The sequence below is a fragment of the Phocoena phocoena genome, chromosome 11, assembly GCF_963924675.1.
Source record: "Phocoena phocoena chromosome 11, mPhoPho1.1, whole genome shotgun sequence".
Lineage (NCBI taxonomy): Eukaryota > Metazoa > Chordata > Mammalia > Artiodactyla > Phocoenidae > Phocoena > Phocoena phocoena.
In genome coordinates this window covers 35,353,253-35,380,278 of record NC_089229.1, presented here as the reverse complement: position 1 = coordinate 35,380,278, position 27,026 = coordinate 35,353,253, and positions in this window count along the sequence as shown.

Genomic DNA, 27,026 nt, shown 5'->3' with positions numbered 1-27,026 from the left:
TACCTTTATTACTGTGGTGGGATTTTTTCAATCTCGTTGTGATTTTTCTTGGCTTCTTTTTTCAAAATTTTTTTCTTTATTCTGCTTGAGTTTCATTGAATTTCTTGAATCTTTGGGTTTAAAGTTTATAGTTTTCATCAAATTTTGGAATTTTTAGCTGATATTATTTAAAATATTCTGTTCCCCTTTTCTCTTGCTAGAACTCCAATTTTATATATGCTTCCCGATGGTACTGTCCCATATCTCACTGATTTCCTATTCAATTTTTTTCCTCTCTGTGTTTATTTTGGAGTATTTATTTTGCTCTATGTTCAAATTTACTGATATTTTCTTTTACAGTATCTAGATGTAAATCCCCCTAGTGTATTTTTTAAATCAGATATTATACTTTTATTCTCTAGAAGATCCATTTGGGTATTTTTCATATTTCAACTTTTCTCTTTATCATGTTCATCTTTACCTCTACCTTACTGAACATATGAAGAGTATTTATAATAGATGGATTTTCGAATTTGCAAAACAAAAGTGTTGCAAAACAAAAGTGTTGCAAAAAATGCAAACATTAAAAAATGTAGCAGCCATTCAAATTGGCAAGGGCACCCTGACGTGACTGTAATTATTTTCTGCTACCTCAATTGCAGAGCCTTTCTAAACTTCTCTTTCCTTAGGCCTGATTTCTTTACTCTTTTAAAATTCTTTTTTGTTAACATGTATTTGTTGAATAAAATTATTTTTTACTTAAGTTGGCTGCAGTGAGTTTCTATAGCACATGCTAAAGTTGTAATTAAATTTTTCTAATTAAATTTGTTTATTAAATAATCCTTCACCACAATTCTTTACCAGTGTTTTGTACTGTCACCTTCATAAGACGCTAAATCTTTAATTTATGCTTTTTTATTTCTTTGTATTTTCCTCTTCTATTTAATAAGATTAAATTATCTATTTTAAAGTATTATAGAAATTGTTTCCTCAGACAATTCTTCGTTAGATTAATTTTTAAAAGATTCACTTTATTTCCTTTTTATGGATATTTTTCCATGTAGCGCAATATTTTTCGATTTTTACAAATTTATTGGAGTATAATTGCTTTACAATGGTGTGTTAGTTTCTGCTTTACAACAAAGTGAATCAGTTATACATATACATATGTCCCCATACCTCTTCCCTCTTGCATCTCCCTCCCTCACAACCTCCCTATCCCACCCCTTTACTTGGTCACAAAGCACCTAGTTGATCTCCCTGTGCTATGCGGCTGCTTCCCACTAGCTATCTCTTTTACGTTTGGTACTGTATACATGTCCATTCCACTCTCTCACTTTGTCACAGCTTACCCTTCCCCCTCCACATATCCTCAAGTCCATTCTCTAGTAGGTCTGTGTCTTTATTCCTGTCTTACCCCTAGGTTCTTCATGACATTTTTTTTTCTTAGATTCCATATATATGTGTTAGCATATGGTATTTGTCTTTCTCTTTCTGACTTACTTCAGTCTGTATGACAGACTCTAGGTCCATCCACCTCACTACAAATAACTCAATTTCATTTCTTTTTATGGCTGAGTAATATTCCATTGTATATACGTGCCACATCTTCTTTATCCATTCATCCGATGATGGACACTTAGGTTGTTTCCATCTTCTGGCTATTGTAAATAGAGCTGCAATGAACATTTTGGTACATGACTCTTTGAATTATGGTTTTCTCAGGTTATATGCCCAGTAGTGGGATTGCTGGGTCATATGTTAGTTCTATTCATAGTTTTTAAGGAACCTCCATACTGTTCTCCATAGTGGCTGAACCAATTCACATTCCCACCAGCAGTGCAAGAGTGTTCCCTTTTCTCCACATCCTCTGAAGCATTTATTGTTTCTAGATTTTTTGATGATGGCCATTCTGACTGGTGTGAGATGATATCTCATTGTAGTTTTGATTTGTATTTCCCTAATCATTAATGATGTTGAGCATTCTTTCATGTGTTTGTTGGCAGTCTGTATATCTTCTTTGGAGAAATGTCTATTTAGGTCTTCTGCCCATTTTTGCATTGGGTTTTTTTTTTGTTACTGAGCTGCATGAGTTGCTTGTAAATTTTGGAGATTAATCCTTTGTCAGTTGCTTCATTTGCAAATATTTTCTCCCATTCTGAGGGTTGTCTTTTGGTCTTGTTTATGGTTTCCTTTGTTGTGCAAAAGCTTTGAAGTTTAATTAGGTCCCATTTGTTTATTTTTGATTTTATTTCCATTTCTCTAGGAGGTGGGTCAAAAAGGATCTTGCTGTGATTTATGTCATAGAGTGTTCTGCCTATGTTTTCCTCTAAGAGTTTGATAGCTTCTGGCCTTACATTTAGGTCTTCAATCCATTTTGAGCTTATTTTTGTGTATGGTGTCAGGGAGTGTTCTAATCTCATACTTTTACATGTACCTGTCCAGTTTTCCCAGTACCACTTATTGAAGAGGCTGTCCTTTCTCCACTGTACATTCCTGCCTCCTTTATCAAAGATAAGGTGACCATATGTGCGTGGTGAAAGCAAAGCTATACAGACAAAATCTCACACAGAAGCATACACATACACACTCACAAAAAGAGGAAAAGGGGGAAAAATCATAAATCTTGCTCTCAAAGTCCACCTCCTCAATTTGGGATGATTCATTGTCTATTCGGGTATTCCACAGATGCAGGGTACATCAAGTTGATTGTGGAGATTTAATCCGCTGCTCCTCAGGCTGCTGGGGGAGATTTCCCTTTCTCTTCTTTGTTCTCACAGCTCCCAGGGGCTCAGCTTTGGATTTGGCCCCGCCTCTGTGCGTGTAGGTCGCCGGAGGGCGTCTATTCTTCGCTCAGACAGGACGGGGTTAAAGGATCCGCTGATTCGGAGGCTCTGGCTCACTCAGGCGGTCGGGGGTGGGGGGAGGAAGGGGAAGGGCGGGGAGTGAGGGGCTTGGAGTGCGAGGTGGGCCTGCGTCGGCAGAGGCCGGCATGACGTTGCACGGCAGAGGCCGGCATGACGTTGCACCCGCCTGAGGCGCGCCGTGCATTCTCCCGGGTAAGTTGTCCCTGGATCACGGGACCCTGGCAGTGGCGGGCTGCACAGGCTCCCCGGAAGGGAGGTGTGGATAGTGACCCGTGCTCCCACACAGGATTCTTGGTGGCGGCAGCAGCAGCAGCAGCAGCCTTAGTGTCTCATGCCCGTCTCTGGGGTCCTTGCTGATAGCCACGGCTCACGCCCGTCTCTGGATCTCCTTTAAGCAGCGCTCTTAATCCCCCTCTCCTCGCGCACCAGGAAACAAAGAGGGAAGCAAAAGTCTCTTGCCTCTTCGGCAGGTCCAGACTTTTCCCCAGACTCCCTCCCGGCTAGCCGTGGCGCACTAACCCCCTGCAGGCTGTGTTCACGCCGCCAACCCCAGTCCTTTCCCTGCGCTCCGACCGAAGCCCGAGCCTCAGCTCCCAGCTACGCCCGCCCCGGCGGGTGAGCAGACAAGCCTCTCGGGCTGGTGGGTGTCGGTCGGCACGGATCCTCTGTGTGGGAATCTCTCCGCTTTGACCTCAGCACCCCTGTTGCTGTGCTCTCCTCCGCGGCTCCGAAGCTTCCCCCTTCCGCCACCCGCAGTCTCCGCCCGCGAAGGGGCTTCCTAGTGTGTGGAAACCTTTCCTCCTTCACAGCTCCCTCCCACTGGTACAGGTCCTGTCCCTATTCTTTTGTCTCTGTTTATTCTTTTCTTCTTTTGCCCTACCCAGGTACGTGGGGAGTTTCTTGCCTTTTGGGAGGTCTGAGGTCTTCTGCCAGCGTTCAGTAGGTGTTCTGCAGGGGTTGTTCCACGTGTAGATGTATTTCTGATGTATCTGTGGGGAGGAAGGTGATCTCCGCGTCTTACTCTTCCGCCATCTTCCCTTGCACCCTCTTGTAACTTAAGCATACCTGCTAGTGTTGGAGAGTCTCCTGAAGAGGCGGGGAGTGGCTGTGGCTCACTGCGGGGACAAGGACACTGGCAGCGGAAGCTATGGGAGGTACTCCTTGGCATGAGCCCTCCTGGAGTCTGCCATTAGCCCCACCAAACAGCCTGGAGCCTCATGTAGCACAATATTAAAATTATTCTTTGAATTTTATAAAAACCCTGTATTTATACTCCCTACCTTTTTTAGATTAATTTTTTAGCTATTCTTTAATCGCCTTTAAAACTATTTTATTATTGTTTAAATTTATACAGGGATTTATGGTAAACTAGCATCTTTATAATATTTATTCAAGAATAGTTATTTGGAAGATATCTTCAAAAAGGTCCTACATATATGGATATACACTTATGTTTTATTCTATGGGTGTTTTTATATGTGGCTATTTTAATCAAGTATTTATTATGTAAAAACTTGGATTACTTAGGATGTGAATAAAAGCACAAATATCCAAAACACATATACATATGAACATATATAATCATATATATACAATCATACATATACAAAATACATATATATGATCTAGGTTACCTTATTCCCAGGAGCTGCCTTGCCTGATATACCTTCCGTGGGTACAACTCTTATCTAATGATTGATCAATGTGGGCAGATCACAAGCCCTGGTTCTCTTGTCAACATTTTGCTATTGCAGCTTCAGAGCTTCCCAAGGCACCAGGTAGTATCTTACTTTCCTAATATTTTCACCTATAGAAGTCCTAAGAGCCCTCTGCTATAAATCCACAAAAGAAAAATCTACCTCTGAGTTCCTTTCCTGGGGAACCTGACTGAAAACATGGGCATTTACATATCTAGCCAAATGTAAACTTTTGGCTTTGACGGTGTAGCAGGGAAAGGGCAGTGCAACCTCAGGGCCTCTCTAAGGTGGAAAGACTGACGGGAAAATGTCTTCACCTTAAACTTGGACCTAATGGTCTATATCCAAAAGCAAAACCAGTCTGAAAACAAAATAAAAATGTTCTTCCTAGGCCCTCAAATATACACACATGCACACACATTAATATAAAAATGTTGCTTTGATGCTAAAGAGAGCCAAGGGTGAAAAACACTTATCCTTATGTTATTGTACACACAACCTAATAAAGTGAGATTTTCCAGGGCAGGGACCATGTTTTTTATATACTTATATCCTTAACACATTGTAAGAGAGCATTAAATATCTGAGAAATGAACACTTAGAAAGACACATATGTTTTGTGCCGAGGCCTGAAACCAAATAAATATATTTAAGGTAGTAAAGTACATTTCCGATTGCTACAAAGTATTATAATGATAAAGTGATGGTGTGAGTTTTCTTGTTAGCATGGTAATAACAAACCTAATTTTTTAAAGATATTGCCCTAAGCTTCCAGGTTAAATAACTAAAGTTAATGTGACAACATGCACAATGTAAATTTTCTTGTTTGAGAAATAATTTATAGTAAATTGAATGGCAGGCCAAAGATGGTCTGGATAAATTAGTATAACATCTAGTCATTATACTAAGTTCATGTTATATTTTAGATGAGCAGCAGAAGGTAAAATCATTTTACAACGGAAAAATAAAAGTAATAGCTCTCCTTCCTTGAAGAGCATTAAAAATTGTTGTCTAATACAAACACTAATACAAGCACATTTGTCTCAATAAATCATTAAAACAAACATCTACAAAAGAAAAATACTCATAAGGTCATTGAAAAGTTTGAGTGCAAACAGTGTGTATGTGTGTGTGCACGTGTATTATAAAATTTCATTTTCCCATTCCATGAATATTAACTAAATTTAAGTCTCTAGAGAGAAACTGAAGAAACTGTATCATTGTTCAGGAAGCAGGAACTGGCTTTTGATAAAAGGCTTCCCTTTCTCTTCCACAATGCATCTGGGACCGTCACTGTTGATTACTGTAATATTTATATAACATAGCTTTGACGTACAATTGAGAACTATAACACATTTAATAGTGGAAAAAGTTGGCTAGCATCAGATATTCTTAATGAATTGGAAGACAGCCTATTTTGTTTCGTCTGAAATCAAGAAAGAGTGCCAGGTTGGTCACTAAACACTAGTCACTTTCTTTTAAAAAGAATGCTTTGGATTTCAAAAAATTTTTGGATGTGGTTTCCAAAAATCCTTCATAATTACACTATAAAATGAAAATAGTGCCTTTTTACAGACCCCATTAACTGGAGCATCAGATTGACGGCCTTCCTCTTACAAACACAAAGATCATTGTACTGTTTTGTTTTTTTTTTTTAAATCACTACTTTTCTTCGTATGGATATAGAGAGAAATTTTATTTCGCTCATTTGGAAGTCTTAAGAGTGATGGGAATCCTTTTCTTTTTGCCATGTCTCTATTTTTAGTAAACACTATTCTATTCTGAATGAACACTCTTCAGATAGGTATTCACATAAGAAAATTAAAAAGGAAATAACAACCCACAAAACCAGGAACCTATTTAGTATCTAGGGGTATAAACAAAGTTAGTAATTTAATTACTGCATCATCTCCGAACTTTCATTTACTGCCCCTTGTTTTCATTGGTTATATAACTTGTACAGGTTTATTATAAATATATATATGTAAGAAATATTTTAAGAAAATGAAAAAAAAATTTTTTTAAACATCTTTATTGGAGTATAATTGCTCTGCAATGCTGTGTTAGTTTCTGCTTTATAACAAAGTGAATCAGCTATACATATATATATATCCCCATATCTCCTCCCCCTTGCACCTGCCCCCACCCTCCCTATCACACCCCTCTAGGTGGTCACAAAGCACCGAGCTAATCTCCTTGAGCTATGCAGCTGCTTCCCACTAGCTATCTGTTTTACATTTGGTAGTGTATATATGTCCATGCCATTCTCTCACTTTGTCCCAGCTTATCCTTCCCCCTCCCTGTGTCCTCAAGTCCATTCTTTATGTCTGTGTCTTTATTCCTGTCCTGCCCCTAGGTTCATCAGAACCTTTTCTTTTTTTAGATTCCATATATATATGTGTTAGCATATGGTATTTGTTTTTCTCTTTCTGACTTACTTCACTCTGTATGACAGACTCTAGGTCCATCCACCTCACTACAAATAACTCAATTTTGTTTCTTTTTATGGCTGAGTAATATTCCATTGTATATATGTGCCACATCTTCTTTATCCATTCATCTGTCGATGGACACTGAGGTTGCTTCCATGTCCTAGCTATTGTAAATAGTGCTGCAATGAACATTGTGGTACATGTCTCTTTTTGAATTATGGTTTTCTCAAGGTATATACCCAGTAGTGTATTGCTGGGTCATATGGTAGTTCCATTTTTAGTTTTTTAAGGAACCTCCATACTGTTCTCCATAGTGGCTGTATCACTTCTCATAAGTAATATTGATGTCCTGCATCCCTGGTAGGATGTATTGAGAAGGGCATATCACCCCTGCAAGTACTCTTGCCAAAAATGTGTAACTTCAATTCAGTTATGAGAAAATATCAGACGATCCCAAATGAGGATGTTCTGCAAAGATAACTGGCCAGTATTTCTCAAAAAATGTGAATGTCTTGAAAGATAAGGAAAGAATAATAAGAACTGTCACAAACTGCAGGAGACTAAGGACATGAGGAGCAAATGCAATTTGTGATCCTGATTGGGTCCTGGTAAATAGAAAGAATAATAGTAAAAAAAGCAGCAACAAAAACTACTTGAATACAAATAAAGTCTGCTGTTTAGTTAATTGCATTGTTCTGATTTTCTGTGTCCACATTCAATGCATGTCTTTGTAGGAGATCATCTGTTCTATTTTTATGATCGACAACTTTTAAAAAGTCATTTCTACTTGCTTCCTTAAAATAATTCATCTCCAAAGGAAATAACTAAATGGGTTTCCTTCTGCACATTTCTATATATAATCCTACACAAAAATTGTCACACACACACACTTACAGAAGATTTAGTGTGATTGCTTTTCAACAGTAATACATCACATATTGTTCAAGCAACATTTTGCCTAACTTTAAAATTACCTTATGAAAATCTCTTCAAGTCAATGGCATAGATACAAGTAATTATTTTTATAGGGAAATATTCTATGTTACTCAACAATGTTTCAGTGTTTTTTCAACCCTTCCCCTATTGATGGGCATTCATTTTGTTTCTAATTTTTTTTTTCAACAAGCAATTCTACAACAAACTACATTTTACATTTCCGTGCATATTGGTGCTTTTATTTTTCTGAGATAGATGCTCGTGAATGGGAGTATTGGAGTAAAGAAGGTACTTATTTTATCTATAATTAACTATAATTGCTATTGCTAGCTAAATTGTTTCACTTGAGATAATGAACTAAATTTCTATGAGCAATATATGAAAGTTCATCATTCCACTTATTAATGCCAGTCATCAGTGTTGTAATCTATTATCATTCTTTTGTATTGGTAATAAGTGAGCTTTCATTATTACTTTAATTTTGTCTTAAATCAGTTTTGTCCTCAACTTACAGAGTGCTTCAACATCTTCTGGTATACTTACAGGTTATTGAAAGCAACTTTTTGAATTGTTAATTTGTACATTTTTCTATTGGGATATTTATTTTATAGTTTTCAGTATGCAGATGCCTTTGAGTAACATTGGTATGAATACATCATCCACCAGCTGTGGTGCAAACTTCATTTTCTTTTGATTTAGTATCTTGTGCTACATAACTTTAAAAAGTTGTTTATATATTCAAGTAAGAATGGCTTTTCTTATATTGCTTTCAGACTTAATTAAAATGATCTTCCCAGGGCTTCCCTGGTGGCACAGTGGTTGAGAGTCCGCCTGCCGATGCAGGGGACACGGGTTCGTGCCCTGGTCCGGGAACATCCCACATGCCACGGAGCGGCTGGGGCCGTGAACCATGGCCGCTGAGCCTGCGCGTCCGGAGCCTGTGCTCCACAACGGGAGAGGCCACAACAGTGAGAGGCCTGCGTACCGCAAAAAAAAAAAAAAAAAAAAAAAAAAAAGATCTTCCCAAATCCTAGGTACCATATATATTCCTAAATTTTTTTGTTTTCTTTTTTAAAACATTTAAGCACTTAATCCAATGGCAAGTGGTTTGATAATGCACTCATTTTTGTTTCCCTTCCTTGACTTCTAACATCTCAAATGGTGTTTCCATTACCTCTTAAATAAGATACTTTCATTCAAGTCTTTGCTCAGAATCTGGGTTCTAGAGTAACCCAGTTTGACACAGAATTAAAAAAAATTTTTGATTAAGGTTTTTGAATATTTTAATTTTCAGATACATAAGTCCTCAGATAGTGTGGTAAATCATCAATCCCCAAAATTAAAAAGAAAAAATTTATATTTGCATTTAAGATCAGTCTAACAGCAGGGGACTGACAGTGAGTTTGAAGATCTTAATCATTTCAGTTTAAGCAATAATCTATGACTGTCCAACCAGAAGAATTCTAAATATGAATGGGAACACATTTGACCACCTAAATTTAGGACATTAAAAAAGAAAGTTAAATCAATTGGATAAGGGATATGATTAAGTTTGAAAGTACAAATGTTATTATTGAAAACCTTAAGCTTATTTCTTCTTCTGCATTCCAATAATGAAGTGTTATTTATCTAATTCCAGATGGCAAAATTGATTTTTTTCACTTTATATGTGCATACTTTCACGAAAATACATATATTTTTACAACTAACTTTTATTTTTATAGCCCAGACCCTACAAAATTGCACTGAGCCTAGTAGGTACTCAATAAATGTCTACTGAGTAAATGAATGACTTTTACTCCTATCATTTACTTTCTTATATTGTTACCTCAAATTGTCATAGGTCTTATTTTAACCATTTAATTTTACAGTCAGTGACTTGTGAGCAAGAATCATTGTGAATTACCACAATGCTCAACTATTTATAGCTGACTAACAGCTGACACAAACAAATTTATTAATTGACTTGTTTATTGAAAAAATATACTTCAGCTACTTAGTAAAGGTATATCTTGGCCCACAGTGTGAAATTATCTCTCTTAACCACTATATTTATGTTAACTTTGCATATATTTTTGTAAATCATCTCAAATACCTTCTCAAATAAGGCCGGTTTGAGTGGTAACTCTCTTATTGTTAAAATTGTTTGATTTGTTTCTCAAATCAAACATGAAATACTGTCAAACACTCCTATATACTTCCTTTTATTGCATTTCTTCCTTCTTCCCTACGAATACCACTCTGCTTCAGAAGGCCATTAGTTCCTGCTTGGATTGATACAGTTGTCTTCTAGATGCTCTCTTAATGTCTCATCTCACCAACCTCAATTTTATTTGCACTAATCACTCCTTTGAAAATGAAGATCTGAATTTGTTCATGTCATTCTCTGCTTAATAACTTTTAATGACTTCCCTTTGTTCTTAAGCTAAAGAACAAGACTCATTTTATAACTGTTGCCTCAGTTTAATTCTCCTGTCTTGTGTGCTTCTTTACATCCTGAACTTCCCCATCATGTGAACTTTCACCAACAACTCTAAAAGATACAAAGAAGAAATCAAGCAATCAGGACGATATGGTATTGATTGAATATAAGGTCAAGTGGAAAGGCAAGTCTTTATATTGCCCAACATCTCTGAGTTAATCAAATATATTATTCATCTCTATATTGCCAACACTGATGCTTATGTGTATTTTGTAGTAGATGCTCAAATAATTGTCATTGTATGAAGATCATTGTGTTAACCTTATATTCATAGTTCATTCATTTATTAAGAATTTATCAAAACTTACTATGAATCGAGCTCTATGCTATGTTCATCAGCAATAAACTAAGCTTGAGACACAGGCCAGGACTTCAAAAAACTAGGGTTAAGTGGCAATAATATTAATTGTTTTCTAGTATAGTATGATAACCTCTTTTCCATACTGAGAAGTTGGTAAGGCCTAGATTTTGTTATGTGGGATCTTGATAATTATATGACATTACCAAATTCTCAGTTAGAAATTCTGAGCTGAAAAAAAGAGTTAAGTCTTTGAGGCTGCTGCTCTGACATTTTCCCATTATATCACCAAGACATTCATTTAAATAAATACAACAGAACAAATAAATCAAAGAGCCATTGCATCAGAATTGAGAATTGACACTATTCATTTCTTACTTAATTTTTAACAGGTCACTGCCTTTAGAGTAGCAAGTATAATTTATGATTAATTATGAAAACAATTTCCTCAGATTCATGTCTCTTTTGAGCAGTATACTGGAAGATCATTTAATATGAAACCCCAGCAAGCAAAGTCCACAAATGTTAACAACTTAGAACCTGAGGAATTATTATTGTTTTAGACTAACTTGACATCCCTTACTTTTCTAAATTAGCACTTACTGAATTCTTTCTTTGGTTTCCTTTCATAAGTGGCATAATAGCTCATGTTTTAGGAAATGGATTCTTTAAAAAATTACATTAACTTTTGTGAAATTTGTAGTAGATAATAGAATTAAAACAATGTTAAATCAAAGATTTTTTTGAGGTGACCAACTTCCATGTAACTAAATTCATATTAATGCAGATTTTCCCTAATTGAAATTGTATTATTTCTAATCTCAATAAAGAAATAAGAAACAGAATCAATATAACTTAAATCTGTACTGATGTTTGCACTGAGTGTTTTTCTTGTAAAAAAAAAACCCTGAAAATTGTAGATAATTGCTAGTGTTAATTTTTTTCACTTTGCTCAATATAATTCCAAACTTGAAGAAAAGGTACAAAAATGATAGATAACCTCCCCACGACCTTTATCTAGATTCACCAGTTATTTACATTTGGTATGCTATCTCTCTCCCTCTCTCTCTCTCTCTCCACCTTCTTTCCCTCTCTCCTTCTCTTGCTCTTTTCTCTGTCCCTCTCTCTAGATAATTAGATAGATAGATATCCACTGCTGGTGAAAGATATTCACTGCTGGTGAAAGCAGTGTTACTTTATGTTGGATGGACAAGGAAAGCTTTAGTCTTTGATTATCATTTGAGAATAAACTTGATGGAAGTGAGGAAGTAAGTATGTGAATATATAAGGGAATTACACTCCAGACAATGGGAAAAGCTCCAAGTAAAGAGAGTTCTTTGCCTGTTTGACAAACAGCATGGCTTCATCAGAGAGAGGATATTGAGAATAATAGATTGTGAGGTCAGAGAGACCATAGTGGGTCAGATGACTTAAGCAATAACTTTGGGTTTTACTTAAAGTGAAATAGGAAGCCAAAGTAGTGTTTGAGCAGAGAAGTAAGTTAACTTATTTTACATTTCAAAACAGTCACTGTGGCTGCTTGGTTGAGAACAAGCTAAGGGGCAAGTTTGGAAGCAGGATGCTCTTGCATTACTTGAGGGCAGAGTTGAGAATGCCTTGGACTAGGGTGTAGCAGTAAATACAGTAATTTATGAGTGGATGATATACCTAAGGCAGCTCCTGTTTATTCGTGAAAATCAGTCACTTTGCAGGAAGATGCTAAGCTCCTATTTCTCACTATTTGAAATTTAAAATGTTCTAATGGATCACAATCAAATCAAAACCATCAACAAATATCCTAGACATAACTGCCACCCAGTAAAATGTCTGTATAAACATAAAAACTATCGAAATAGCATGTAAAATGCATAGCAAATTGCTTCCTGATCATCAGTTAATATGCTTTCAACAAATTGAGTCCTAAAATAATGAAAATGAATGAAGTGAGAAAATATAAAGACAATTAGAATCAGGATGTATACAGAGGACATTAAATAATTATAAGATCATACTAGGAAAACCTTATGGGAAGATTGCCAAGAAACATTTGGAAGATAAGAATAAGGTTAGAGAATCTAATCTGATGAATATATATTTTGAAAACATTTTAAACATTATAGTAATTAAAAGACTATAGCTCTGAAACCAAAACCGACCCAACTAAAAAAGTGGAAGAGACTAGATAATAACTGAGCAGATACAATGCTCAGCACTTTGAGGTGATAATTAAAGATGAATGCAAGTCTATCAATGTAAAATTATTGAAAATAATGATGAACTAAATGTAATTTAAATTCTATACAAGGGCATGTCAGGGTTGCTTAATAAAGTAGCTTTAACCACTTGATAGGTTATTCTGTAGGTTTTACGTATGTTTTCAACACATTTAATAACACAGAAATATTATGATGTAATAATAAGAAAAAATAATAATAATAGCTATCATGTTTTCATATTTAGAGTGCTTATTGGGCTAACACCCTTGCATATACATATATGTATATATATCCTCACAATTTTATAAGCAAGAAAACAATCTTTGCAAGGTTACATAAGGCTTCACGGCTTCTAAAATGCAGCCAAGTCTCAACTCCAGGCAGTGGAGCCCCTAAGCCCCATATGCTCTACCAATCTCCTTTGACACCATTCCACCGTCACCAAAAGCAGAACACAATTGGTTTTTTTCCCTATCATTTTAAGCCTACAATGCAATGTTTGGACCAAGGAAAATAAACCTGAAGAAAATACATTAAAGTGCTAATCATATTACAGTGTTAAGTATCACAAATATTTATTTTCTCTTTTGTTTGATTTTTCCTTTTCAATTCAACAAAGAGAGAAAAAAGATAAAGATGAAGTAAAAAAGTGTGAAAAGTTTTTACCAAGAATGACTAATAGTTAAGAATAGCTAAACACTAAGTTTGAAGAATAAAGGTATTATTTGATTTTACAAGGTGAAAATATACAAATGTACTTCTATACAGTCAGCCCTCCATATCCATGGGTTCAGCATCTAGGAATTCAACCAACCACAGATGGAAAATATTTTTTAAAAAATTCTAGAAAGTTCCCCAAATCAAAACTTGAATTTGCCATGTGCAGGCAACTATTTACATATAGCATTTATATTGTATTAGGTAGTATAAGTAATCTAGAGGTGATTTAAAGTGTACTGGAGGATGTGTGTAGGTTATATGCAAATACTACACTGTTTTATATTAGGGACTTGAGCAGCCATGGATTTTGATATTCTTGGGGGTTCTGGAACCAACCCCCCATGGATACTGAAGGATGACTGTATTATATTTTAAAGGATTTCCAAGTGTCTGCACAACTATCAAGGAAAAATGGAGAATCAGCTGTGTGATGAGTATGAACTTGCTTTCTGAAGTAGGCACAATCTCCTAGTAAAGGTTCTAATGTAAGTTAGACCTCATTGTAGAAAACCTATGAATATCAATATATAAATTGATGTTTTGAAAGGTATACAGCTGATTCTTACTTCATCTGTTTCATGATTGTGGCACTTTGGACATCATGGAGTCCAAGCCAGTAAACAAGGACACCAAGCCCCATGAACTTCGGATGTTTTCAATACAACCAGTTGACTCTGGGACTCCCATCTCTAAACCCCTCTACTACACCACTTTCTTCTTTACCAAATGTTTTCTGACATAGGATGTACCATAATGTAACACAGACGCATATGCTAGTTTCCAGCCTTCAGCATAATATCAGTATGTCAGTGTTTTTATTTTACTTTTATTATTTTTGATGGTGTTTTTGTTGTTTTTTAGGGTGCAACAGAATATATGTGGTTTGAATAAAAACATTTCACTTTTCATAAAATCCTAGTAAATAGTAGGATTTACTATTAGTAGCACATTTAAATAACAGGGACATATAAAAAAGTAAGCTGCATAGAAACAAATTACCAGTTACATAATTAATTTGAGTATTTTCCCGTCACTGAAATATTTGAGTTTTCCCAAATGTTTCAATCCAGGAAACATTTGTACTTAAAATGTTATGTCTATAATATCCAGTGGGGAATAATAAGCTTATATCTTCCTTGGTTTTATTCATGGGACGCTTAACTCTCCAGAGCTATTCAACTGAGTCCACACTTGAGGACAACTGTGATTTTCTTTAAAGAGGAGAAAAACATGATTTTATTCTATGGATAATAGATATAAATTACATAGATTTAGGTAGGATCTGGAGGCACAGGGCACCTATTAACAATAGAAACATTCTACATGTGTTTTTACATGGCCCAGAAGAGCTCTGCATATGGAAACAAATAAGGGAAATCAGAGAGTAATGAGTTCCTATTACAAGTGAATCTCAAAAACACCAACTGATTCAGAAAGAAAAGTAAAGAAGGAAAAAAAGAAAAATTGGGATAATTTTAAAGCATATAGTACTCCCCAAAATTTATCCACATGCACCAGAGTTTTCTTGTGCTGACAATGAGTAAATAAATTACAAACAAGGGAAGAAAAACCCTGTTTTTTAAACAACAGTAAAAAAAATGTATATAAACAACATATAGTATGAGTCACTCATATATATCAATAAGGTACTGTGACTTCTTCCAATAATACAATATTAATCATAAAGATCGATATATATTTTTTCACAATCATTAAATTCAGGTATGAAAGAAAAACATTTCTTAAACTTTATGGTACTTTGTATTTATTTTTGACTGTAAACTTAAATGGCAATTTTTCTTTAAACCATTATTCTTAATATATTTTTTAACTAAAAAGCTGCCATGTGCATGTGTCTTGCAATGCTTAACTTGACTTTATGTGTTCAGTTATACTGCTAATCATTTTTCCTGTTGTGACTTTTAAAATTGTGTCCTTTCATCATGCCAGATAACTTTTTATGTAGTATTATCATTGCTGGAAACTCATTATTTTTTCTTTTTCTTTTTTTTTTTTTTTGCTGTACGCGGGCCTCTCGCTGTTGTGGCCTCTCCCGTTGCGGAGCACAGGCTCCAGAGTCACAGGCTCAGCGGCCATGGCTCACGGGCGCAGCCGCTCCGCAGCATGTGGGATCTTCCCTGACGGGGGCACGAACCCGTGTCCCCTGCATCGGCAGGTGGACTCGCAACCACTGCGCCACCAGGGAAGCCCTGAAAACTCATTCTTTGTGGAAAGTTTACGTGCCTTATGCCTTAATCACTATGGCTTCACTAATTTGTCTCTCATATATAAAACAAGGATACACACACACACACACACACACACACACACACACACACTCTGTAGGTTTCCACAACAGATATAAGATTTGAGTTTCACTTTACTATGATGATTTCACATACTATTTTTATTTCATGTTGAGAATTGTTTTCAATATTCAGATTCTTCATGAATTAGTGATAATTGAAAACATTCTTGCTCACTTATTAGATTTTATGTGCTCTGAAATCCCCAAATTTGTTATTTGAGAGAATGAAATATCATGAATCCTCACCACAGTGTTTTACTGAATATATTCCATTTATTTGTTACTTCTGTCCTTCCTTTCTTCATTTACTATTCATTGAGTATCTACTATGTAGTAGGTTCACTGCTAAGCAAGAAGTTAAAACATTAACAAACCAACATACTATAAGGAGTTTATGATAATGAAAGAGGAATCACTGTTTACAAGGCAGAAAAAAAATCATGTTGTGCGTGTGTGTCTGTGTGTATGTGTATGTGTGAAAGAGAGATGGGGGAGTAAAGGGAATATGATTCTAGGCAGAAGGCCCAGTATGAGCTGGAGCCATATTCAGGAAACATATGTAGTTTGGTGTGACTGGAGTGTAGGGTGCAACTTGTTTTGACAAATCCTGAATAGCATCTTATATTCTCTGTCTTCCAGGAAAAGATAAACATAAAAATGCATTTCTTACACATATACTTTATTGATATATAGTGCAGAGAATCCAAAGGGCAATCTGCATCTATGATAAACACATTTACTCATCTTAATAAATTAATGTTTCTCTTCCACTTAAATTTCAGATGTTTTCTTCAGCTACTTTATCAGTGGTATACCTAGGGTTCAACTTGTAAATTGCACAAGGGCATTTGGTAGAATTCACAAAGTATATCTGAAATTGTACAAAATTCCAATTTAAAATCAATCACTATCAACTGCAATTTGTTTGTCTGACAGTGAATCTCCCTGGTAGGAGCATTTCAGAAGAAAAAGTTTCCAATGAGATCTGAGTGGCTTGCTCATGTTGCAAAAGCAGAGGAGCCAGAGATTAAGGGTATGGTAAGACATTGATTACAGCTGATGTTGGCCTTTACGTAGAGCATATGCCAAGTTCTCCCTGGGGATCTCAATGTCTACTATATTTTGTTTTTAGTTAGAATTATTGGCTGATCTGAATAGGGGCTGGCCTTTCCACATCATCTCCTGTCTTGAAGCATAGGCCTTCACTGAGAAAAGCCTACATGCTTTACTACATAATGGGAAGAGTAGTAATTTGAAATTCCAGAAAGATTAAATCACGTAATCCCAACAACTACACACACATTTACGCATAAATTCAATTTTCTCTTACTCTTTTTGAAGAATGAAAAAGACTAAGTCATGAATAGAATAGAAAAGGGGGATGTCTCTTTTTTCTTTTTTTAAAAAGGCAGTCAATGCCCCTTCCCCTAATCCCCCACCTCTGGTAACCACAAATCTGATCTCTTTTTCTATGAGTTTGTTTGTTTGTTTTTGAAGTATAATTGACTTACAACACTATGTTAATTCTTGATACACAATGTAATGATTCAATATTTCTATACATTTCAAAATGATCATCATGATAAATCTAGTTACGATATGTCACCATACAAAGATATTACATAGTCATTGACTATATTCCCCACACTGTTCATTTCATACCTGTGACTCATTTATTTTGCAACTAGAAGTTTGTACTCTTAATCTCCCTTACCTGTTTCTTTCCTTCCCCCACACCCCTCCCCTCTGGCAACCACCAAATACTGTTTGACAAATACTATATGATTTCACTTTTATGTGGAATCTAAAAAGAAAAACAAATGAACAAACATAAGACAGAAACAGAGTTATAGATACGGGGGATACCTTCTTAACTAAATGTTTTTTAGGTTTATTTTCTGAATGTTCCTGAATTAGAAAACAGTCCTGTGATTTCTTTGAAGGCAATGGGTTATGTCTTAGCAATCTTTGTACAACCGTAACTTAGGGTAGAACCCGGCACATGAGAGGAATTCAGAAATTTGTTGACTAGTTGAGCAAACCAAGTTTAAAGATTTTTTCTAACACCTACCTACATCCTAAATTTCCAAAGGAGTATTAAAAATTCTAGAACCTAAGCATCATTTCCTATATTTTGGGGAAGGCCATCAAGGTACTAATGTTTGAACTGTGTGGGACTGAAAGTCAATTCAAGGCAGGGTTAGTCACCCCATCCTGGATAAAGCCAATGGGTAATAAACTTTCTCCTTCAGTGCCATGTGGCTAAGTATAGCAATTGCAGGTTTGCTGTTGGAGTGTCTATGGGTTCAGAGCTTCACATCTTAAGTCCTATACATGTGTCTGGTATGAAATTAGCAATATCAATAATTAAATAATAATATAAATAATAGTATCCTAGGGGCCAAGCCAGAGACAATGCAGTGTGTTTACCTACAGGTAATAGAAAACATTTCACCAATAGGGTAACTGTGGTAATAAGATCTATGTCACACACTTTTGTATGAGTCCAAAATCAAATAATTTGTTTGAAATGATTTTGTAAATTATACAAATAAAAATGCTGCACTTTCTTTTTTATCTCATATTTTTGAGAGATCTAATTTCCTCTTTTATAATAGGAGATCCACTCTTTGATTTTAATACTATGACAATCCTGCTTCTATTGTGAACACAACATTCTTTGTGAAAATTGATAGTTTAATCTCAAATATCCTTTGACTTATCCTTTGATATATGCAGACTTTCTATGAATTTTATATTCCTTCTCACAGAGGCAATGCACTAGTTTAAATGGTGTCAGACTTGGGTAAATTAAAAGCAATGACATTCAAAAAAGAATTTAGTGTGAAAAACTTTACACTTCCATTTATCCATTTTTAGTAATAGAGTAGATTAGAAAATAACCACAAAAATTAAAATGCTAAACTAGAAGACAGCTCTAGAAAATTATTTGTAAATCTCTTGTTATCCACAGCTTTGTTTTTCACTTTTTGGTTTGTTTTACATCCTATTGAATTATAGCACAATGCATATAAGTGTACAAATTATAAATGTACCCATCAGTCTTCATAAAGTTAACTTAGCTATTTAATCAATACCCATATCAAGAAATAGAACATTTATAAAAGCCCAGAAGCTCTCTCATTGTTCCCTTGTTGTCACTACTCCACTCTTCTCCAAGGGTAAAACTTCTCATTTAGGTTTTAAAAGACATGGAAGGATGAAAAAGAAGGCCTAGAGTCTACAATTTGATTAGTGCAATGTTGGGAGATTGAAACAGGCAATGCTCCCTAAAGAAAGACTGCTGTTTGTTGAAATGATAAACTTAACCAGCACCACCACTACTACCATGACAAAATACAATCCATAAAGGAAACATACATGTCTTGGTTTTGATTTGGAAATGAGACTCCCCTGAAAACCTGAAATCATAAGTAGGTTCAGAACTCATATCCATGTTACCTGAATCTCCAAAATAAACTATAGCCAAGGAAATTTTCTGAAATGTTATCAGGTGGTTTGGATTCTATTGTAATTTCCAAATTTGGCCTCACCAATATAAACTCTGTCTCACAACCTCTTCTAAAAAACTTCGCTCCTCTTAAACCTGGGTATTTCTCTTAAACTTCCTGTGATAGAGCATGACAGAATTGATACTATGTGACTTCTGAAGTGAGATTATAAAAGGCAACACAGACTCCACCTAGCCCTTTCTATTAGAACAAGTGCCTTTGGAGCTCTAAGCTGCAGTGTAAGAAATATGAGTACCCTGAAGCTTTAAGGCTGGAGAGAACACATACATATGTCGAGAGCTAACTGAGGAGTCCCAACTGTTCCAGTTTCCAACTGTTCAAGTCTTCTCATTCAGGTACTATACATGTGAGGGAGTAAGCTTTCAGATGTGTACAGCTGTTGAGCTGCCTAGGCAGCTGGCCAAAGTAATACACAACCTTTTGAGTGAAGATGAAATCAAGCAAGATGTCATGGTATTTCCATGAATCCTCAAATTCATAAAGTCCAACACATCCTAAGTAAATCAGATTGTATAGAAACTTCATTGCGTCAAAGTCAAGAAGAACATCTTAATAGCATACAGAGAAAAAAATCAGTATCGCCTACAAAAGAATATCATTTAGACTGATAGTTGACTTCTTGGCAAAACACAGATGGCAGAAGAAAGAACAATATCTTCAAGTGCTAAATAAAAATATCACACTTATAATGTATATGCAGAGAGACTATATATGATACTAAACACATAATATCAAATTTTATAGGCTGAAACAAAAATCTTCATAGGAGTTCACAGCACAATGCATATATTTTTAAAAGAGACTAAAAATAATATCCTTTGATCCAGATTTAGATGTTAGAAACAAAATAGAATAAAATACAGGCATTCCTCTTTTTATTGTGCTTGTCTTCATTGCACTTCACAAATATTGTTTTTCTTACAATTTGAAGGTTTGTGCCAACCCTGCCTTAAGCAAGTTTATTGGTGCCATTTTCCCAAGAGCATTTGCTCACTTCATGTCTCTGCGTCACCTTTGGTAAGTCTAGCAATATTGCAAACTTTTCATTATTATTATATTTGTTATGGTGATTTGTGATCAGTGATCTTTGATGTTACTACTGCAAAACGATTATGACTTATTGCCCTGAAAAGGAGTTGCATGCTACTTTTCTGTACAATAAGATGTACATGAGCAAGAGGTGATCATGAAATGACTTTTGCTTCTTGATAAAAGGGATGGTTATAGCTTGAACCACTCTTCTCCCATCTTCCTGCCATTTAAAGGTTATTTTTGCTAGAGCCATGGTGGTCATCTTAGGATGTTCATGAAAGGCCATGAGAATTACAGTTACAGAAGACTGGAAGATTATTGAGCTGTTCCAGCTATTACCATCACCACCTCTTTTTGTTATGTAATAATAAAAAAAACCTAACCATTGTTAGGCACAGTTTTCTTGATAATGACCAAGATAATACATACTATAAAGACCAAGTTAACAATAATGTAATAAAATATTTGAAAGCCAGGTTGTAGATAGCACTCAAATACAGTGACTGCATCAATTCACTGTTATGTCATGTTGCCTCTTTTTCTCAGTCCTCTGATCTCAGTCTCCCTCAAAACATAACACTAAGCCAAGATTTCCAAGGTCTCAAATGTTGATCAATGTACGTAATGTTTTATATACTGAGCAATATGTGTAAGTTTCAACCCCCTTATATAAAATTATGTAAGGCAGAGAATTAAATCTATTTAGATGCTTAGAGAAAAAACTGGGTTAATATAATTTGAGGATACAGTCCATTCCTATAAACTCAGATCCTTTGGATGGTATGATTTTTATTTTTAGGAAAGAAATAATGGTTAGAGGCATTTAATTCAACAATCCAATGTTTTTATCACTCATTTCTTCTCTCTACTATTAGAAAAGAAATGCAATGAGAGATGGAACTTGAGTAATGTTCTAGTGACTATTAATGTTCACAATTTCAGTAATAATTATACTTTAATTTTTGTCAAGGTCTTTTATTCATTTGTTTCTCTCCCAAGTATGATAGCTAAGGTGTGGTTTGACATATATTTTGCAATATTTAAAATATAATTTGTGAACACTGACACTTTTCTTTCTATGTGCAGCTGCCAGATGAGGGGTTTCCCAAAAAATGGATTTCCCAGACCTCCTGTCTGCCCATGTATTGTAAAATTGTTCCCTCCAGGTATTTTAGCAGATTTAGGAAACAATTTTGCTACTATTAGCTTCACTATGTTGGGTCAGAGGTGCTTCATAAACCCTTGCATGGTCATTTTAATTTTATGGTTTTTACTGAGAGAAAGTCATAAAGCAGTCTAAGCCATAGAAAGAATCAAAGACTAACATGCCTATGCTTTGCAAAGGCATACTTCCCATTATTTGACTATTTCAAGGTCTGAACAAATTAAATGAATATGTCATAACCCCTTTTAAATTTCTGGATCATTAAGACAAGCAAAGAACAATGAAAAATGCCAACTGAAACCACATAGGAAATTGCCTGAGCTAACAGAGCAGAGAAATATTAAATAATGTTAATATTAAAATATAGTTATTTTATTTTAGAGTAAAATGCTATCTGTGGAATATTTATTGTATGAACTATCCCAATGAAAATATGATTTATGTTTTAGTCAGGAAGAAGTTTTATTTAAATTAATTAAATCTTCTCTTTTGTAGTGAAGAGAAGTTGTGTGATGGAATAGTCATAGATAAAATATTCAAGATACAAGTTGTTTTTTGCAATGCAAGTAATCATAACTATATTAACAGTTACATTTTCTTCTACCTCCAAGCTAGATAGCCAATTGGAAAGATATATAAGTATCATGTTTTCTGAATTGACAGTAAAATATGTTCATATAGTTAGAGAGATTCACTTTATGAATCTGCTATTATCCTTAAAAAATATATCACTTAAAAATTTCATTATGGGGCTTCCCTGGTGGCGCAGTGGTTGAGAGTCCGTCTGCCGATGCAGGGGACATGGGTTCGTGCCCCGGTCCGGGAAGATCCCACATGCCGCGGAGCGGCTGGACCCGTGAGCCACGGCCGCAGAGCCTGCGCGTCCGGAGCCTGTGCTCCGCAGCGGGAGAGGCCACAGCAGTGAGAGGCCCACGTACCGCAAAGAAAAAAAAAAATTTCATTATGAAATATCTCGTACACAAAAAACAGAATAAGTACAATATATAATATAAAATACACCAGGAATACTTGTGAATTCATCAAACAGCCTAAGAATAATAGAACATTACATAACTTTTGAATGTCCTTATCTTCATCCCTTTCCTTCTCTCTGCCTCAAATTTATTATAATTTTGTTTCTTATCTCGGTCATTTTAAACAAACAATACGTTATAAGTTTTACCTCTTGTTGATTCCTATCTACTTGAATTATATAATACATAGTTTCACCATGCTTTTTTGTTTGATTTTATATTATTTTCCCTACTGTGTCTGTAGTTATCTCTTTTCATTCTTAATAACTTTTACTTTGGTTTTTTTTTTTCTGTTTTTTTTCTTGTCAACTCTTGTGAGAGTTTGTTAAATTTTGTGCAGCTATTCAAAGATGCAACTTCCCATTTGTTTACTTATTGATTTAATTCATTAATTCCTGCTCTTTATCATTTTATTTCTTATATTTTTGCATAGTACTATATTTTTGTTCATAAGAAAAAATAAAATATGGGCTAGCAATATGCATGAATTTATAATCTGAAAAGCTTTCTACTATAAATATCTAGATGTACACAACAAATTATATCAAGCATGCATAACTGAGATCTTACAAAGGGAAGCACAATTCCTCATTTTCTACAAAGAAGAAAGAGCTCAAAACAAACTCAGTAAGCAACCAATGCTGAGGCTTGTGTTGTAGCTTTTCTAAGTTGGTGGGTATGTGAAGATGAATGGGAGCTTTTCTATAATCTAGAGGATTGGGACTTACTATCTATACAGAAAGAAGAACTCTGTGTCAGAATCCTGAAAGGTCAGTTTTTGAAAATAAAACCCCTACTGTAAAACTAACCTTCAGTGAAAAAAAAATAGGCTAAAATATCCACCCACAAACAAGAAAACAAGAAAAATGAAAACTAAGTATTTCTTTTTTTTCTTGGGGTCGAGCTGGGTTGTCTGCTAAGAATTTGTAACTACATGCATGCCATCAAATAGGTATGGTTTCAGTGTACACCACAACTTTACTCAGGAAAAGTCTAGCTGATAAATAAATATAAAATTAAATTCTAAACTAACTGCATTTTTGTGGCAGCACAAACTCTAAACCCATGCCATACAAGAGTTTTAGGATAAAGCATTACAAATTTTTAGCTTGTAACATAAATGTAAATTTACAAGCCTATTAGGGTTACTATTGCTATATAACACATTCCCACTAAACTATTGGCTTAAAACAACCTTTTCATATATTCATGGGTTCTGTGGGTTTAGAATTCAGAAAGATCATAGTATAAGAGGTTTATTTGTTGCATGATGTCTGAGACATAGACTTGTGAAGACTTGACAGGAAGGGGTGACTCCATGTGATGGCTGGAATCAACCAGAGTCTTCACATGTCTGTGAGTTGATTTTGGCTGTTGTCTAGAAACTTAGCTAAGATTCACAGAAGCACCAACATGTGACCTGGGCTTCTCCACTACACGATGGCCTCAAGATTCCAAAAGGAAGTGTCTTAGCAAACAAGTCAGAATCGACATTGCCATTTATAATATAACAATATAGCTTCAGAAGTCCTGCAGCATCACATGCACTATATTCTATAACAGTGAGTTATTTATATCAGCCAAAGGAAGGAAACACAGAAACTGCCCTCAGTGAGAGAAGTGTTAAAGGATTTGTGGACATGTTTTAAAACTATCACAGTCTGCATTTTGGCTACAAATTATTTGTATTCCTCCCACTTGAAACATATACCTAACTTCTCCCAAGACCCCTCAAAAATTATATTTCACTATAGCATTATGTTCAGGCTCATGGACCAGATCTCAAAATCCAAATCAGATCCAGGTCAGATGAAATTTGTCAGATACAGTTACTCCTGATATGAAGACCTGTGAAGCAGAGATATGTTTTCTGCATTCTCTGCCCACACTTTTCTCCCAAATGTATGAAATATCTATGGTGATAGAGGCATGGATAACTTCTATTGATACATCCACTTTAAAAAGATGGCAAAAAAAAGTTATATAACAGTGATTGGTCCATACATCCAGGTACATGATGGCAGTTCTTTCATTAAGACTGAGTCCTACTCTCTGTACTCTCTGGAGGTTTTTTTGTTTGTTTTCCCTGTGGTACTTGGCTTTGACTCCTGGGTTCTTGGTTCTGCTCTCTGACAAGCTGTATTATACAGTATTTTCATAGATAAAGCATGACAGCTTATGAGCTAAAAAAACTGAAATTACAAAGCCCACTAGGAAACAATCTAATATGATTGAATGCAATGAATATTAAATAAAAGTAGGTTAGAGTGCCAAGAATTTATAAAAGTGTTATGATAGATAGTAAAATTAATATTTTAAATGATTAAGACACAATCTTAAAATCTTAGAAATAAGATACCATGAGACAATGGATATAGGCTTAAAAATAGAATTTGAGAAATAAAAATATTATTAAAATTTAAAACATATTGCATGGGTAAACATAGCACTTTAGATACAGTTGAAGATAGAATTAGTTATTCTAATTCTAACTTCTAATTAGACTTCTAGTTATTCTAATTCTAACTTCTAATTCTAATTCTAACTGGAAGAAAGGACTAAGGAGAATGCAGATCAGAGTGAAAAGCGACAAAAAAATGTGTGAGGTTTAAAGGACTTGTGGGATAGAATTACATGGTCTAACATAGACTAATGGAATCTCTTTAAGAGAAGGATAGTAGCAATTTATGATGTAAAAATGATTTACAATATTTCAGAACATCTTAAATTGTCAAATACTAGGAGTATAGTCAGTTCCCATAAGGATAAATAACAGTAAATCTATACCTAGAAATATTCTAAAGGATATTTCAGAGTCAGAGGGATCTTTTTAGCATACTGGTGAAAAGGACAGGGTAACTACTCAGAACAGTAAGTTTGACATTAAACTTGGCATCAGCAAAGTGTCAGAAGACAATATGATATATTCGTGGTGATCAGAAAAAGTAATTATTAGTCCAAAATTCCAACCCCAGGTAAACTACCATTAAGAGTAGCCACGAAATAGAAAATTTCTAAAGAAACAATGAGTGAGAATCCACCACTCATAGACATTCATCAAAAACTTACTAAGTATGTTTAAGAAGAAGGAATTCTCTATACACTAGGAATGAGTATGATGCTATGTGCAATAATGATCAAAGGATATGTTAAATATATGGATAAATCCAATTAAGGCTGACCTAAAATTTGGAGATATGAAAAATTATGGACAAGAAAAATGTGTAAGACAGGACGCAGTGGCATAATTAGAGGTAATAGACAACAAGCATATTATATATCTTGGCAGAAGATTAATAATAACAGCTAACTTTGAACATTGCTAGATAAATTATGTTCATTGAAGTTGTTAAACTATCATGAAAGTAAGAGAAAGAAGATACAAGAAAAAAAACTTGTTTCAGAAATATAGAAGACAAGGTACTTTGAAAATCTCTTATGACAAAACACTTAGGATGTTGAATAGAATATAGTAAACATTATTGCAAATGTATACTGAAATTCTCAGGATTTTAAGTGCAACCTCATGGGTCCAAAAACAAATAGCGAATTGGAAGCTAGAGTAGAAAGTGAGAACAACCGTATCACACAGAAAATGAGATGGAGCAGCTGTGCCAGTAGGCATGTCTTTATAGTGGTAACCAAAGGCTTGGCTGATAAAAGTCCAAAGGACAGAATGTAGGTAAGTTGAAAAGTAGGGCAGAAAGTGAGTACTGATGCTTCATCTGTGCTTGGTGACATTTGCTGATAGTGATAATCAAAGAGCTTGAGTGCATATGGCTATGCACGTACAGGGTCAAGGTAGGATATGAGAATTTGAGAAACAGACTTTGGCATGAAGCCTGGACTTTCAAAGGGTCTCAGCCCTCTGTGTAAATGTGGACAGAAAAAAAATCCCACTTTTAAAAGGAAATGAAAAGAAATACTGTGGGTTTCAGTTTTGGCTGTGGATGGGTTAGAAAAAAGTATTCCCCATGACATTTTGTGACCACATGTTTCACATGGATTTTGTATTAACATTTATACTACGTTACTTGTGAGGTCTGGGAACTCAGACAACATAGAATTTCTGAGATAAAGTCCCACCAAATATAATCTTTTAATCTAAAGTAACAAAATACAGGAGGAAGCAAGCTACCATAAAGTCAGCAGCAGACAGAAACAAATTGCATGATTAACCTGTCAAGAACTGCAGAACAGAATTATTGGATAGAGACTATGTGGTATCGACTGGCTAGCTGTTCTTCCAACCTATGCCATCAGGTGAAGTGACTACATCTGTTATATGCAAAACACTCAAATAGTAGCTGAGGACACTATTTGAGAA